This window comes from Tupaia chinensis, unplaced genomic scaffold, assembly GCF_000334495.1.
Source record: "Tupaia chinensis unplaced genomic scaffold, TupChi_1.0 Scaffold000232_1, whole genome shotgun sequence".
NCBI lineage: Eukaryota > Metazoa > Chordata > Mammalia > Scandentia > Tupaiidae > Tupaia > Tupaia belangeri.
This window is the reverse complement of record NW_006159708.1, coordinates 3087725-3100705: the sequence shown is the minus strand read 5'-3', so window position 1 is coordinate 3100705 and position 12981 is coordinate 3087725.

Here is a 12981-nt window from a genome sequence, read left to right as displayed (position 1 = left end):
ATGAATGATCTTTGTTATATGTTGTTGGATATGATTTGCGAGTATCTTGTTGTTAATCTTTGCATCTATATTCATCAATGATATTGGTCTGTAGTTTTCCTTTTTTTGTCGTGTCCTTATCTGTTTTGGGGATGAGGATGATGGAGGCTTCATCAAATGAATTTAGAAGGTTTTCTTCCTTTTGAATCTTTAGAAATAATTTTAGTAAGATAGGTGTTATCTCTTCCTTAAAAAATTTGTAGAATTCACAAGTAAAGCCATCTGGACCTGGACTTTTCTTTGTTGGGAGGGTATTTATTACTGTTTCAATCTCCTGGCTTATTATAGGTCTATTTAGGTTCTAAATGTCCTCCTGATCCAGTCTTGGTAGATTATATGCATCCAGGAATTTGTCCATCTCCTCCAAGTTATCTTGTTTGTTGGCATATAGTCGCTCATAGTATCCTCTATTGATATTTTGTATTTCTGCTGTCTGTTGTAATATTGCCTGTTTCATCACATATTTGATTAATCTTGTTCTGTTCTTTCTTTTTCTTGATCAGTCTAGCCAATGGTGTGTCAATCTTGTTAATCTTTTCAAAGAACCAGCTTTTGCTTTCATTTATTTTCTGTATGGTTCATTTATTTTCTATTTCATTGATTTCTGCTTAAACCTTTATTATTTCTTTTCACCTGGCATTTTGGGGGTTTGTTTGTTGTTTTTCCAATTTTCTGAGGCATGATGATACATTATCTATTTGCCATCTTTCCATCGTTTTCTTATGCGCACTAATTGCTATGAATTTCCCTCTTATGACTGCTTTTGCTCTGTCCCATTGATTCTGGACACTTGTGTACTTCATTATCATTTGTTTCCAATAAATTTTTTATTTCATCCTTAATTTTTTCAGTAGTGAAGAAGTCATTCAAAAGTAGGTTGTTCAGTTTTCATGTGTTTGTGTATTTTCAGGGTTGTTTCTTGAAATTAATATTGAGTTTAATTCCATCGTGGTCAGAGAAGATGCTGGATACAGTTTCTATGCCTTTGAAAAGACTTTATTTGTGTCCTAACATATGATTTATCTTTGAAAAGGTTCCATGTCGAGGTGAGAAAAATGTATATGTTGTGAATGTAGCGTGGAAAGTTCTATAGATATCTGTCAAGCCCATTCAGTTTATAGTATCATTTAAGTCCTGTATTTCTCTATTTATTTTCTGTCTAGAAGATCTGTCTATAGGAGATAATGGGGTGTTGAGATGTCCAACAATTATAGTATTTCTGCCTATCTCTCCTTTTAGCTCCAGCAGTCTCTCCACATATTTAGGTGCACCTGAGTTGGGTGCGTATATATTTATAAGGGTTATGTCTTCTTGCTGTATTACCCCATTTACTATAATATAATGCCCTTCTTTGTCTCTTCTTACAGTCTTTGTCTTGAAGTCTGTTTTGTCTGAGATCAATATCGCTACTCCAGCCCTTTTTTGATTTCCATTTGCATGGAGTATCTTTTTCCAGCCCTTTATTTTAGTCTATGTATGTCTTTATCCATAAGGTGGGTTTCTTGTAGGCAACAGATAGAGGGTTTCTACTTTCTTATCCATTCAGCCAGTCTATGTCTCTTAACTGGAGAATTTAATCCATTGACATTCAATGTAATTGTCAATATTTTCGTACCTGATCCTATCATTTAGTGAGCCATTTTTTTGGTTGCTTTTTGTTCTTGTATAACTGTCTGATTTTTCAGTTTTCCTGGTATAGTACTCCCTTCAGAACCTCTTTTTTTTTTTTTGGAGAGGTTTTCGCTATAGGGCGCGTGCGCTCGCCAGACAGCCAGAGAGAGACATAGAGGCAGAAAGCGAGAAATCTCCCCCCAGGGGGGATGGTCATGCCGCAATCCCTTCTCCTCCATTTTCTTCCTGGGATCTTGGGCACGAACGCACATGCGCCCGGCGTGAGTTTTAAGCCACCGGGTCTGGGACTCGAACCGCGGTCGACTCCGTGGGAGTCCAGCGACATAGCCATTACGCTAACTGCTGGTTCCCCCTGGGGGGTGATTTCTCACTTTCTGTCTCTCTGTCTCTGTCTTTCTGGTGAGCACACGCGCCCTGTAGTAAAAACCTCTCCTAAAAAAAAGAAAACTAAGAAAAATGGAAGTGTCACTTAAATGCAGTAAAATGTACAGATTTACACATTTTAAGTATACAGCTAGGTTATTTTTTCTCCTGTGTGTGCACCTGTGTTATTGCCAGGCATTATATCCAGAAAGGTCCTCCCACCTCTGCCTAGTCAGTCCCCTGTTCTCAGAGGTGACTGCTATTCAGACCTTCGTCCCCGTCGAGCTTGTCTGCTCCTCTGTACAGCGCCCCACGTTCTGGACCTGTCTCCTTGTTTGCTCATGGCGGTGCTGGGCACAATCCTGCGTTTGGCGTTTCCCTCTTGCCAACTTTAGTATCTTGTCTTTGTCTGTTGTTTTTGCCAGTCTGGCTATGATGTGCCTTGGAGAGGATCTTCTTGGGTTGATTCTACTCGGGGTCCTCTGTATTTCTTGGGTCTGGATATTTGAATGCCTTTCTAGATTTGGAAAGTTTTCTTCCAGGATCTCATGGAATAAATTTTCTAGGCCCTTATTATTTTCTTCCTCTTCCGGAATACCAATTATCCGAATGTTGGGGCGCTTGATGGTGTCCAGTATTCCTCGTATATTATCCTCATTCTTCATGGTTGTTTTCTCAATCTTCTTGATACTTTTTTCTAGGTCAGATGTTTTGTCTTCTACATTAGAGATTCGATCTTCTGCCTGGTCTAACCTACTTTTAATACTTTCAAGGGAGGTTTTGATTTCCTGTATCACATTCTTCAATCCTAGCAGTTCCATCTGTTTCTTGTTTAAGGTATTCATTTCTTCTTTCAAGTCATGAAAGGACTTTCTCATTTTCTCTAGTTCCTTGTCTTTTTGCTCTTCCATCTCAGTTAATTTGGTCACTACAAATATTCTGAATTCCTTATGAGACATATCCATGACGTCCATTGTACTGACTGTGGGTGATGTAGGCTTGATGATTTCCCTAGAGGGAGAGGCCTTTTGTTGGTTGCTCATATTTCTTGAGCCTCTGCGATTGTTCCTAGTCATCAGGTAATCTATATGTTTATTCCTAACTTATTTAAGGTATCTCTGAGTGTTAAAAGTTATACAGGATTAGAAAATTGATGGTTTCTCTTGTGATTGGCCTACCTGTTGCTCACAATTACCATTAATTGTTGCCGTTAGTCCTGGATAGCCCAAAGTCCTTCCTGTTTCTAAGGAGTGGTGAGCCTCCTACTGACCTAATAAGCAACACCTCAAGAGCAAAGAAAAACAAAACAAAAAATGGAAATTGCATGGGATGCATAGCATGCTACATGCTATTCAAATCACCAAAATTCAGAGAGTTCAAAGGCTAGTGCGAAAGGGCCAGAGGATGAGTGACAGGACCAGGTTGGTCGGTCCTGCAGCCTCAATCTGCCTGGTGTTTGGAACTACTAGCTGATTTGATCTGGTTTGTGGGTGGAGTGGGGTGGGAGTTTGTCTTAAAGTTCCAGACAACCAACCTGGGGTCCAAGGAGGAGGAATGGTGGGGATGCGCCAAGGTTCGAGGGGGTCGGGCCTGTAGCCTCAGTCTACCTGGTGTCTGGAACTACTCGCAACAGATTTTTAAAATCCATTCAGCCAGTCTATGTCTCTTGATAGGAGAATTTAATCCATTAACTTTTTTTTTGAGAAGTTTTTGCTATAGAGCATGTGCGCTCACCAGACAGAGAGAGACAGAGAGACAGAAAGCGAGAAATCACCTCCCAGGGGGGACGGTCACGCCACAGTCCCTTCTCCTCCATTCTCCTCTTGGGATCTTGGGCATGCATGCACACTTGCCCAGCGTGAGTTTTAAGCCACCGGGTCTGGGACGCGAACTGCGGTCGACTACGTGGGAGTCCAGCGACATAACACTTACGCTAACTGCTGGTTCCAAATCCATTAACTTTTAATGTTATTATTGAAATTTATCCTTACCTTTTATTATCCAAATTTATCCTTACCTTTAAGTTGGCAAATGTCTTTATTTCTGGCTGTTTATTTTTAGCTTTCCTGGAACAGGACTTCCTTCAGAGTTTCTTGAAGAGTTGGTCTGGTGTTGGCAAATTCTTTCAGGTTTTGTCTGAGAAGCTTTTAATCTTTTTGTACCATATGAAAGATAATTATGCTGGTTATAATAATCTTCTTGGTCGAAATTGTTTCTCTCTTAACGCTTTCAATATGTCTTCCCATCCTCCCCTTGCTTACATTGTTTCTGTTGAAAGGTCCAGAGTTAGCCTGAATGGATGATCTTTCTAAGTCACTTCTCATTTCTCTTGGCAATTTTAGTCTCTTTTCTTTATTTGTGGGCTTGGCCCATCTGGCTAAGATATGCCATGGGGAATATCTTCTTGGGTTGTTTATTTTTGGAGACCTTTGTATTTCTTGGGTCTGGATGTGTGAGTGCTTCTCTAGACTTTGGAAGTTTTCTTCCAGGATTTTATGGAATAAATTTTCCATGCCCTTATTATTTTTTTCACTTTTTGAGATACCAGTTATTTGGATGATTGGGCATTTAATGGTGTCTAATAATTCTTGTATATTATCCTCGTAGTTTGTGTGTGTGTGTGTGTGTGTGTGTGTGTGTGTGTGTGTTACTTTCTCTATTTTTTGGTGTTTATTTTCTAGGTCAGAAGTTTTATCTTCTATGTCAGAAATTCAATCTTTAGTATAGTCTAATTGACTTCTAGTACTTTTGAGAGAGTTTTTGATTTCCCTTATTACAGACTTCATCTCTAATAGTTCCATCTGATTATTTCTTAGAGTGTCCATTTTTTCTTTCATAGCATGGAAGGCCTTTCTGATCTCTTGTAGCTCATTGTCTCTTTTCTGTACCAATTAATAGAATTTGGCCACCATGAATATTCTAATTTTTTTCTCTGACATCTTGGTAACATCTTCCATTTTTTCAAGAGATTTATTTTATTTATTTGTTTATTTTTATGGAGACATAGTTCCTGGTTTATTCAGACCTGAGGCTCTTCTACTTCTAGTCATGGGGTGTTATTCACTTTTGAATACCTTGTTTGCAGAATGTTTCTTTGACTGGTAACAAGTGTGCTTCCCTTTTACTGTGGATTGATATGTTCCAAAGTCTTTCTTCTGCTGTGCTTTGCAATATGGTCTGCATGGGAGGAGTCTTCTATTAAGGAGTCTGAAGTACAGTTTTTCCTTTTGCGCTGGTTGTCAAGTTAAAGGGAGGATCCCAGGGAGCCACACACTACCAGTGTATTTAAAAACTCTGATTATAGAACTGTCCAGCCCCTTGTGGCACATAGAGGATAAGCAGGAGATGATAATATAAGACGGATAGAAAAGTATACAAAAGACAATAAAGAAAAAGTCAGGGGTCTGAACGTGGAAATGGGTTCTGCTGGAGAGCTGGGGCGTCCTGTGGGGTAAGGCTCAATAAAGCACATCAAAATACGTGCTATTATTAACTAATAATTTTCCATTTCTTGTTTTCTGTATATTTTGCTTTTTTCCCATCTTTGATTCCCTATCTCTCACCCTCTGCCATCTCCTACATTTAAAAAAATTATTTATTTTAAAAAATTTTTATATACATTCAATCACATTATTTAGGTAACAAAGTGAACATTTCAATATGTGAACATTTCTCCCTAGTCCAGTTGCTCAAAATATCTTGAACCGATAACACCACACCTCCCCATCCCATCAATGCTTGGCCTCCATATCCCTCCTCCAAATGTCCTTCCTTAGGCCCCACTTGTCCACACAAAACACATCTGGCATCGAACCCCATCTCTTGTATTTGTAAAAGCTTAAGTCAATCAGTTTCAGTCAGAGTGCAGACACTCAGTATATATTAAGTGAGGACATACAATGTCTCTCCTTTATAGCCTGTCTTGCTTCACGCAGCGGTAAATCTTCCGTATTCTTCCACTTTCTGTTGAAAGCCAAGGTTTTGTTGGTTTTTATGGCTGAAAAATATTCCATAGAGTATATGTGCCACAGGTTTTCAATTTATTCATATGTATGGGGGCATTTGGATTGGTTCCATGTCTTAGCAATCGTGAATAGTGCCGAAATAAATATCAATGTGCAAGCACTTTTCCAATGAAGAATTATTCTGTCATTTGGGTACTGATGAGTGTGATTGTTGGATCATATGGCAGTTCTATTTGTAGATTTTTGAGGAATCTCCAAATTGTTCTCCACAGTGGCTGGACCATTAAAAATTCCCACCAGCAGTGTAAGACAGTTCCCCTTTCACCATACCCCTGCCAACACTTATCATTTTATTTTTTTTTAATCTTAAGACATTCTAACTGGGGTTAGGTGGTATATCATTGTTGTTTTGATCTGCATTTCCCTTACAGTGAGGGATGATGAGCATTTTTTCATATACATTTTGGCTATTCATACCTCATCTTTAAAGAGTGTTTTTTTTCCAACTCCTCCCATCTTTTAATAGGGTTGATCATCTTTTTTTCCAAACAGCATCTTGAATTCCTGGTGTATTCTGGTTATCAGTCCCTTATGCATAACTTACAAAAATATTTTCCCATTTGGAGGGCCGTTGATTCACAATAATTACTGTGTCTTTTTCCATGCAGAAACTTCTAAGTCTGATGTAATCCCACTTGTCTGTTTTGGAGATTATCAACTGTGCTTTGGGGGTCTTATTTAAGAAGTCTTTCTCTACACCAATGTTTCCCAGAGTTTCCTGTGTTTTCCCAGAGCAGTTTTATAATTTGAGGTCTTAGATTTAAATCCTTGATCCACCTTGACTTGATTTTTGTCAAAGGTGAGAGGCAGGGGTTCAGATTCATCTTTCTGCAAGTGAAAATACAATTTTGCAAGCACCATTTGCTGAAGAGGTTTCCCTTTTCTCACTGGATTGACTGGTACCCCTTGTCAAAAACAAGTTGACTGTATGGGAATTTATTTCTGGGGACTCTATTCTGTTCTATTGGTCCATGTGTCTGTTTCTGTGTCAATACCATGCTGTTTTTATTACCACAGCTTTGTAGAATATTTTAGGGTCAGGGAATGAGATGCCACCGACTCCACTCTTCTTGTGTAGAATTGCTTTGGCAATATGGGATCTTTTATGATTCCAGACGAATTTTATGATTGTCTTTTCTAGACCTGTGAAGAAAGTGTCTGGTACTTTGGTTGACATTGCATTAAATAGGTAGATTAATTTGAGTAGAATTGCCATTTTGATTATATTAATTCTTCCAATCCAGGAACATGGGATGTACTTCCACTTTTTTTCTATCATTTTCAGTTTATTTTTTTTAGTTTCTCATAGTTTTCCTTGTGTAGGTCTTTAACTTCTTTGGTTAGATTTATTCCTAAATATCTTTTACTTTTTGTGGCTATGGTCAATGGAATAACTTTTTTCAGTTCTATCTCAGTCTGCCTTTTGTTAGTATATAGAAATGCTATCAATTTCTGTATATTGATTTTATATCGTGCAACTTGACTGTAATCATGGATTACTTCCAGTAATTATTTCATGGAGATCATTAGGTCTTCTCTGTATACAACCATGTCATCTGCGAATAGAGAGAGTTTCACCTCATCTTTTCCTATTCAGATGCCTTTTATTTTGTCCTATTTTCTGATTGCGTTGGTGAGGACTTCCAGTACTATTTTAAAAAGGAGTGGAGAAAGTGGGCATCCTCGTCTTGTTTCTGTGTTTAGTGGGAAAGCTTTTTGCTTTTCTCCACTTAGGATGATGTTCGCTATGGGTTTTTCATAGATGGCTTTTATTGTGTTGAGAAATGGCCCTTCTATGCCGATTTTGCTGAGTCTTGATCATGAAGGGATGTAGTATCTTATCAAATGCTTTTTCTGCATCAATTGGTATGACCATATGGTTTTTATCTTTATTCCTGTTGATATGATGTATTACATTTATGTTTTTGCATATGTTGAACCAACCTTGCATTCCTAGAATAAAGCCTACTTGATCATGGTGTATGATCTTTGTTATAAGTTGTTGGATACGATTTGCTAGGAGAATCTTTGTGTCTATATTCATCAGAGATATTGGTCTGTAATTTTCCTTTTTTTTCCTGTCCTTATCTGTTTAAGGTTGAGCATGATAGAGGCTTCACAGAATAAAATATGGACAGATTCACCCTTTTGGATCTTTAGAAATAACTTGAGCAGAATGGAGCTTAACTCTTTGAAAGTTTTGTAGAATTCAGAGGTGAAAACATTGGGGCCAGGGCTTTTCTCTTTTGGAAGGTTATTTATTACTGATTCAATCTCCTGGCTTGTTATGGGCCTATTCAGACTATCTATATCCTCCTCACTCATTATTGGTAGATTATATTTGTCCAGGAATTTGTCCATTTCATCCATATTGTCTTGTTTCTTAGCATATAGATGTTCTAATTATACTCTAATGATGTTTTGAATTTCTACTATGTCTGTTGTTATGTTACCAGCCTCATTGCAGATTTGATTCACCTGGTTCCTTTCTCTCTTCTTCTTAATAAGTCTTGCTAGTGATGTATCAATATTGTTTATCCTTTGAAAGAACGAGCTTTTACTTTATTTTCTGTATAGTACATTTATTTTCTATTTCATTTATTTCTTCTCGGATCTTTATTATTTCCTTTCTCCTGAAATTTTTTGGATGTTTTTTGCTGTTTCTTTTCCAATTCTCTGAGGCATGATGTTAGGTGATCCATTAGCCTTCTTTCTGTCTTCCTCTTATGTGCACTTATTGCTATGAACTTCCGTCTTATGACTGCTTTAGCGGTTTCCCAAAGATTATGGAAACTTGTGTCCTCATTGTCATTAGCTTCCATGAATCTTTTGATTTCAGTCTTTATTTCTTCGGTAGTAGTGGAGTCATTCAGGAGTAGGCTATTTAGTTTCCATGTTTTTAGGTATATTTGAGGATTTCTCTTGAGATTAAAATCAAGTTTAATTCCATCATGGTCAGAGAAGATGCTGGGTATAGTTTCTATGCCTCTGAATCTGTAGAGGCTTGCTTTGTGTCCTATGATATGGTCAATATTCGAGAAGGATCCATAACTGGGTGAGAAAACACTATATCTTGTGGTTTTGGGGTGGAAAGTTCTATAGACGTCTGTTCAGTTTAATTGCTTTATGGTATCATTTAGATCCTTTATCTCTTTACCTATTTTTTGTCTAGATGATCTGTCCAGTGCGGATAATGCGGTGTTGAGATCTCCAACAATTAGTGTGTTGCAGTCTATCTCCCCTTTTAGATCTAACAGTCTTTTCCTTTACATATTTGGGTGCTCCTGTGTTAGGTGCATAGATATTAATAAGCGTTATATCTTCTTTGTTTATAGAACCTTTTACTATGATATAGCACCCTTCTTTGTGTCTTCAAACTTTTTTTGTTAAAGACTATTTTGTCAGAAATTAGCATCGCAACTCCAGCTCTTTTTTGGTTCCCAATTGCATGGACAACCTTTTTCCAACCCTTCACTTTCAGTCTATGTATGTCTTTCTCCATGAGATGGGTTTCCTGTAGGCAACCGATAGAGGGTTTCTGTTGTTTTATCCATTCAGCCAGTCTGTGTCTCTTGATTGAAGAATTTAAACCATTAACATTCAATGTTATTATCGATGTTACAGGATCTGTACAGATGTTTAAGTTGGCCATTGTCTAAGTTGCCTGTTATTTCTTTGTTTCTGGCTGTTGATTCTTTAGTTTCTCTGGAATAGTACTTTCTTCAGGGTTTCTTGAAGAGCTGGTCTGGTGTTGGCAAATTTTTCAGGTTTTGTTAGTCTGAGAAGATTTTAATCTTTTTTTCCCATATGGAGGATAATCTTGCAGAATATCATAATCTTGGTTGAAATGGTTTCTCTCTTAACACTTTCAATACGTCTTCTCATTCTTTCCCTGTTTGTATTGTTTCTGATGAGAGGTCCGGTGTTAGCCTGATTGAATGGCCTTTGTAAGTTACTTCTCATTTCTCTCTTGCCAGTTTTAGTATCTTGTCTTTATCTGTGGTCTTAGGCATCTTGGCTTAGATGTACCTTAGGGAAGATCTTCTGGGGTTGATTCTATTTGGGGTCCTTTGCATTTCTTGAATCTAGATGGTTGAGTGCCTCTCTAGACTTGGAAAATTTTCTTTCTGGATTTTATGGAATAGATTTTCAATGCCGCTATTAGTTTCTTCACCTTCTTGGATTCCTATTATGGTGATGTTTGGGCATCTAATGGAGTCTAGTATTACTTGTATGTTATCCTCGTGTTTTTTTTTTTTTTTTTTTTTTTTTTTTTTTTCTTTTTCAATTTTTTTTGTTTTTTTTTTTTTTTTTCTAATTCAGATGTTTTATCTTCTACATCGGAGATTCGATACTCAGCTTGGTGTAATTTGCTCTTAATACTTTCCAGCGAGTTTTTGATTTCCTGTATTACAGACTTTATCTTTAATAGTTCCAACAGATTCTTTCACAGAGTACCCATTTCTTCTTTCATATCCTGGTAAGATTTCCTAATTTCCTGTAGCTTGTTGTCTCTTTTTCTGTTCCAACTCACAGAATTTGGTTACCATGAATCTTCTAAATTTTTTGTCTGTCATTTTGGTAATGTCCTCCATTTTTATGAGACATAGAAGGGAGTTTTCTTTTGTTGGAGAAATATTTCCTTGTTTATTCAGACCTGAGTCTCTTTTTCTACTTCTAGCCATTGGAAGATGTATTCTCTTTTGAAAACCTGTTGGGGGAATGTTTCTCCCACTAGGAGTAAAAGTGTTTCCTTTTGGCTGGGAATAGATGTTTGCTGAAGTCTCTCTTCTGTTGTTTTTACCAATGTGCTCTCAAGAAGGGACCTCTACTGAGGTGTCTAAAAAGCAGTATCTCCATTCTCACAGGTGGATCAGTACAAGGGAAGATCCCAGAGACTCTTTACTAGGGGATTTCAGATATATGATTCTAGACCTGTTTAGTCCCTCTGTCAGGGTAAAAAATGAAGAGGAGAGGATAATATGAGATGAAATAAGAGAACAGAAAGAAATAAAGAAAAGGTCGTGTGCCGCACCAGAGGCCTGTTGGTGGACCTTGTGCCTGCTGCCAGGAAAGGACAGTCTAGGAGGTGGGGTCTTGGACTGGGGGGTCCGCAAGTGAGAAGGGAGGTCTGAGTTGACCCTCCCTCAATATCCCTTGCTGGACAGAGGCCTGTAGGTGGACCTTCTGCATGCTGCCGCAAAAGGACAGTCTGTGGAAAGAGGCAGAGCTAGGAAATAACAAGCAAAAAGAGGGGCTCAAAGAAAAAAAGCTGCAGAAAAATTCTAGCTACCTACCTAAGAGGTGGGGTCTTGGGCTGGTGGTTCTGGAAGTGAGGCGGGGGGCCAGAGGTGACCCTCCCTCAATATCTCTTCCTGCACAGAAGCCTGTAGGTAGACCTTGTGCCTGCTGCCATGAATGATAGTTTAGGAGGTGGGGTCTTGGGCTGGGGGGTCTGGAAGTGAGACAGGGGGTCAGATATGACCCTCCCTCTGCTGGAGGCCTGCTCCTGCTGGTGTGAGTTGAGGCTCATACACAGGAAGGCAACACGGGTGAGCAAAAATCAAACTGAGACCTTGATGCTCTTTAGCACATTCTCAGTCGACTACAGTCAGAGACAGCTCAAGACTGAAGCCCCAGTGGCTATCAAACATATGTATTTATTGAGGGATGTTTTACAGAAGCAGGAGGGGTGAGGGGGAAGAAATGGGGAATTCAAAGTACAGGAACAATGATCATAAAATATGATATCTGTCTTGTTTGATTTCGTATAATCAATTACAGTTCTCAGGATGAAGGAGTCCATTTGTCTGGTGCATTTTCTTCTTAAATCTTGATTACCAGACAGGACCTTTTTTGGATGAGAGGGTCTTGTAGGTCAGGAGACAACACAGGATGTTTTATTAGCAGTTTTTCATAGTTAACAGCACACGGGAGAAACTGTTTGTAGTTAGGGACTATCTGTTGCTTGCCTGAACTAGGTAAGAACTTCCAGCTAAGATAGTTAATCTTCCCTCTGGAACCTTCAGGTTTGTTTATTCTGTCACTGTTAGCCAGATCTGTCCTTTCTCTATTAACTCACGGGTCCCTGTATTTTATTTGCTGAATTCTTTGTCTGTTAATCAGTGAATTCTTGTGCTTTATCTTGGAATCCCTGTCATGGTGGTAAATATGCTAACTTGGCCTAACATAAGTTAACTTTGGCCTGCAGCTTTAACAAGAGGTATTTATGTAAAAATAGCCTTAAGCTAGCTTAGTCTACATATGCTACTTATGCTAATTTGGCTTATACTAACTTAACCTAACATATGCTAATTTTGGCTTAAAACAGGCAGGTGAGGGATTCTCAAATTTCGTGATCCTTGTGCCCCCTTAGGAAACCACATTCCTTCAGGATCACTAATTGGCTTTATTGTAAAGTTGCAGTAAGGCTAGGGTGCCGGGGTCCAGCCTTGGCAGTGGTGGGTGGCTCATATACAGGAAGGTGACACGGGTGATCAGGAACAGAAATTAGACTGAGACCTCATTGCTCCTTAGCATGTTCTCAGCTGGCCACAGCCAGAGCCAGCTCCAGGCTGCTGTGCTGTAGCTATTAAAACATGTGTATTTATTGAGGGAGGTTTAGGAGGTAAAGGGGGTGAGGGGTAGTAAAAAATTTACTCTAAGGAACAGGGTATACAAAGCATGGAAGCAGTAATTATAAAACATGCTGTTTGTCTTGTCAGATCAGGTAAAATCAATCACAGTTCTCAGGATGAGGAAGTCCATTTGTCTGTTGTATCTTCTTCTTAGATCTTGATTACTGGGAAGGGTCTTTTGAAGAGGTGGCTTGCAGGATGTTTGATAACTTCAGTCCTGGGCCAGGGCGATAACGTTGCTGGTTGCAAAGACCTAGATAGAAATCTTGTCTTGCTAAGTAAAG